Source organism: Sceloporus undulatus, chromosome 2 (assembly GCF_019175285.1).
Source record: "Sceloporus undulatus isolate JIND9_A2432 ecotype Alabama chromosome 2, SceUnd_v1.1, whole genome shotgun sequence".
NCBI lineage: Eukaryota > Metazoa > Chordata > Lepidosauria > Squamata > Phrynosomatidae > Sceloporus > Sceloporus undulatus.
Genome location: NC_056523.1, coordinates 158,335,030 through 158,339,034, shown reverse-complemented (window position 1 = coordinate 158,339,034; position 4,005 = coordinate 158,335,030). Strand labels below are relative to the sequence as shown.

The 4,005-nt window shown below is 60.0% G+C and overlaps 1 protein-coding gene across 2 annotated transcripts in view; it reads left to right on the top strand.

The window, feature by feature from the left end:
* RAB5B (RAB5B, member RAS oncogene family) overlaps nucleotides 1-4,005 on the top strand; it is a 35,251-nt gene that overhangs the window by 20,921 nt on the left and 10,325 nt on the right. The window lies entirely within an intron of this gene.

Here is a 4,005-nt window from a genome sequence, read left to right as displayed (position 1 = left end):
GAGGCCTGTCTAGTCCAGGATTCTGTTCCCTCTGTGACCAGCTGTTTCTTCTTCGTGGTCTCTGCGAATCATACAAATGGGTTTCACTGCGCCTGCGCAGTGCTGCTCGGAACCTACTGGAATCACTGTGCAGAGCTCACTCTGCACAAATTGCAACTTTTTGGCGGTAACTCCGCCCACCCGTTATAAGGCCCCTGCCTTCCCGCTCTTTCCCCAGTTCCTTTTTTCCGCCGCGCTAGCTGCTTCAGAGGAACCTTCGCTTGCTTTGCTTGCTAGGAATCACTTTCGTTTTTGACTTCGGACTGTTTTCTGACCATTCTTTGTCTCCCGCCCCTGGTAACTTCGGACCTTCGGACTCCTTAGACTTTGAGATGCCTGCGGCTTTCAAGAAGTGCGACATTTGCAAGGGCAAAATGCCCGTTCAGGATCCGCACTCTACCTGCCTGCTCTGCCTTGGTCCAAGCCACGACCCAAAGGCCTGCGCACTCTGCAGATCCCTCTCTTCCCAGGCCCGGAAAAACCGTGAGTCCCGGCTTACTTCGGCGATTGCCCTGGGAAAGCTGCAAGAAAGAGGTTCGCGGTCCTCTTCTGTCCCGCCTCTGGGGCCCCCCGCTGCATCCTCTCGAGCAAGTGTCTCCAGCGTGGGATCGGGAAGAGCCGCCTTCCCCAGCGTGGTGTGTGTCCCGGCCGGGACCCCTTCCACCACCGCCGATGTGGCCCGTGGCTCTAAACCGCCCAGTGCCACCGACAAACCCTCCAAGCGCCCCCATAAACCATCGGGGACTGAGGGTACCGAACGGGCCTCCAAGCCAAAGGAGGGAGCGGAGGGCCCCCGTTCGAAGGAGGCTTCCAAGCCAGAGGACCATCTCGCCTCGCCTGCATCCTCCAAGGCATCCAAGGGACCGGGGCCTTCCTCATCAGCGGCGGCCGCTGTTCTCTTGGATCTCCCTGACAACCCATTCTTCCCTTTGGAGGAGACTCCTAAGACCGGGAAGAAGAGGCACCGTGACAAGGCTGATCGTGATTCGGCCTCTAAAAAGACTAAGTCCTCCAAGGAGAGACCAAAGGGCAAAGAGCGCTCCCCCTCCAGACGGGCTCGCGCCCCCGCCTTGCCAGCTCCATGCCAGGAGCCAACGTCGGTAGACCAGGGAGCCTCGGTCACGGCCCTACCTCCGCCGACCATGGACTTCACCCACGGTACGGGGGATGCTGAACCCCCTCGCTCCCTGGGGCATCGCTCTCCTTCCCATCCCGCAACGGATGATGAAGAGGACTTGCCCCTCACACAGGAGACCCCGGATCTCTTTTTCGACATGCAGTCGCGCCGCTACTACATGTCCGTGCCGGAGGACAGGGCCATGAGGGAGTTTACCAAGGTAAACCCCCATCCCTCAGACCGAGCCGAACCGGCCAAGTTGGTCCCCAGAGCATCGATCTGCGAGAGACTACCTTCTCCATCCCGTAGACGTGACAGGTCGCCGTCTCCACCTCGTAGACGTGAGAGATCGCCGTCCCCAACCCGCAGGCGCTCCCGGTCCTCAGTAGACTTCGCCCGCCCGAGATCCCAGGTCAGGTTGAATGATCCTCTCTCCTCCGATCTGGACTCTGACGACGAACCGCTGCCGCCTTCAGAGGCGCCCTCGGACGAGGATGTCCTCTCGGGTTCAGCCTCCCCTCAGAGGATGCATAACCCAGAGCCGGCTTCGCCGTCGGACGACGTCAGGGCCTTTACAGAACACGTGGTCAGGATGTCAAGGGCCCTCGACATCCAGCTCGCATCTGCGGAAGACGACGCTGAGGACCCGGTGGAGCGTCGAGTACATGGACGAGTTCCCACTCCACCATGTCTGCCTCTCCTGCCTTCTCTCCAGACTATCGTCAAGAAGTCTTGGGACTCTCCGGCCACCCTATCGGCACCCTCCCGCAAGGTCCAGGCGCTCTATAGGGTCGCCCCGGCGAGTTGCTCCTGGTTGGCAGAACACCCTAGGCCGAACTCGGCCATTGTTGAGGGAGCCCAGCACAGCTTCGTTCCGAAGCAGGCCACCTCCCCTGTCGACCGAGAGGCAAAGAAGGTAGACGGACTGGCCAAAAAGGCTTATTCGGCATCGGCTCTTGGGATCAAGGCCGCGAATTATACCGCCTGCATGGGGGCCTACATCCAGACCCTCATGGAACGGATCTCCCCCCTGGTCCCGGACGTCCCGGATGACATCCAGAGACAGCTGGTGGAGATCAAAGACGAGGCCCACTCCATCGGAAGCTGGCTAATCACCACTTCCAGGAACATGGTGGACTGCTCCGGGAGGTCCATGTCTGCGGCCATGGCTCTTCGGCGCCACGCATGGCTGAGGGCCTCCGATCTCAACCCCACGGTCAGAGCGGCCATCGAGGACATGCCCCTCGACGGGACTGGCCTCTTCCACGCCGAGACCGACGACCGCCTGAACCGCAAGTTCAGGATGAAGGCGGCGGCCAAGAAGCACGGCATGTCCTCAGCACCGGCTTCTCCGTTCCCGAAGCGACAGCGCCCGTGGCAGCCGCAAGGTCAGTCACAAGGGACCTTCTCCCGGGACCGACAGCCCCAACACCAAGGCTCTCAGAGACAGCGCTTCCCTTCGCAGTCTTCCTCCTCCTCTGGCCGTCGCAACTTCCCGCCGCGGTACCGCAAGTCCCGCCGCCAGGATACCGACCAGGGGAAGAAGAGAGCCTGAAGGGACGCAGCGCGCTTCGTCCCTTCCTCACCCATCCTTTTTCTGGACATCTTGAGGCCCTATGCTAACACCTGGGCCTCTATAACATCGGACTCGTGGGTTCTTAACATCGTCCGTAGGGGTTATGCCCTCGAGTTCCAAGAGCTCCCTCCAACTGGAGCCTTCATGTCCACTCCCCCCTCGGACACCCTTCTCGACGAAGTGCGCACATTGCTTGCTAAGGGAGCAATCTCCCTTTTGCCGCCCGACCAACATCCTCGGGCCTTTTTTTCCAGATACTTCACTGTACCTAAAACGGATGGGGGCATCAGGCCCATCCTAGACTTGAGACAAGTGAACTTGTTTTTGGACTATCGTCGTTTCCGAATGGTAACCTTGGCCTCCATTCTGCCTCTCCTCCACCAGGGCCTGTGGTTCGCGACTGTCGACCTGAAGGACGCCTATTTCCACATTGGGATCCGGGAGTCCCACAGGAGATTCCTCGCCTTCGCTGTCGGCTCCGTCTCGTACCACTACAACGTGCTTCCGTTCGGCTTGGCCACGGCCCCACGAGTCTTCACGAAGTGCATGGCTCCAGTGGTGTCATACCTCCATCAGAAGGGCTTCATGGTCTTTCCTTACCTGGACGATTGGCTGTTCGCAGCCGAATCCCAGGACGAGTTACAGGAGGCAGTCTCATTCGCCTTGCAGCTCTTCGACTCCCTCGGGCTGGTGGTAAACAGGGAAAAGTCCCACTTCACACCAACCAGACAGGTCAAGTTCATCGGGGCCATCCTCGACTCCGAGAACTGCCTAGCCTTCCTCCCTCCCGACCGCTTTCGGGCCCTGACGTCATCCCTCAGGCCTTGCATCTCCCACAGAAGGGTAAGAGCCAGAGATGTCCAAGTCGCCCTGGGCCACATGGCATCGACGACATTCGTCACTCCCTGGGCAAGACTGCGTCTTCGTCCGCTCCAATCCTGGTTCCTCTCCGTCTTCTCTCCGCTAGAGGACCCGCCTTCAAAGTGGCTCACGGTACCCAGACCTATAGCCGCTTCCCTCAGATGGTGGCTACACACCTCCAACGTCTGCACCGGGATGCCTTTCCATCAGCCCCAGACACAACTGACGCTGACAACAGATGCATCCCTGGATGGATGGGGCGCCCACCTGCTCGACCTTGTCGTCAAGGACAGGTGGTCCGCACCAGACAAGCTCCTCCACATCAACGCCTTGGAGATGCTCGCAGTGGAGAAGGCCTTGAGGGCGTTCGAGTACGCTGTCTCAGGGAGAGTGGTCCTCCTCAGGACGGACA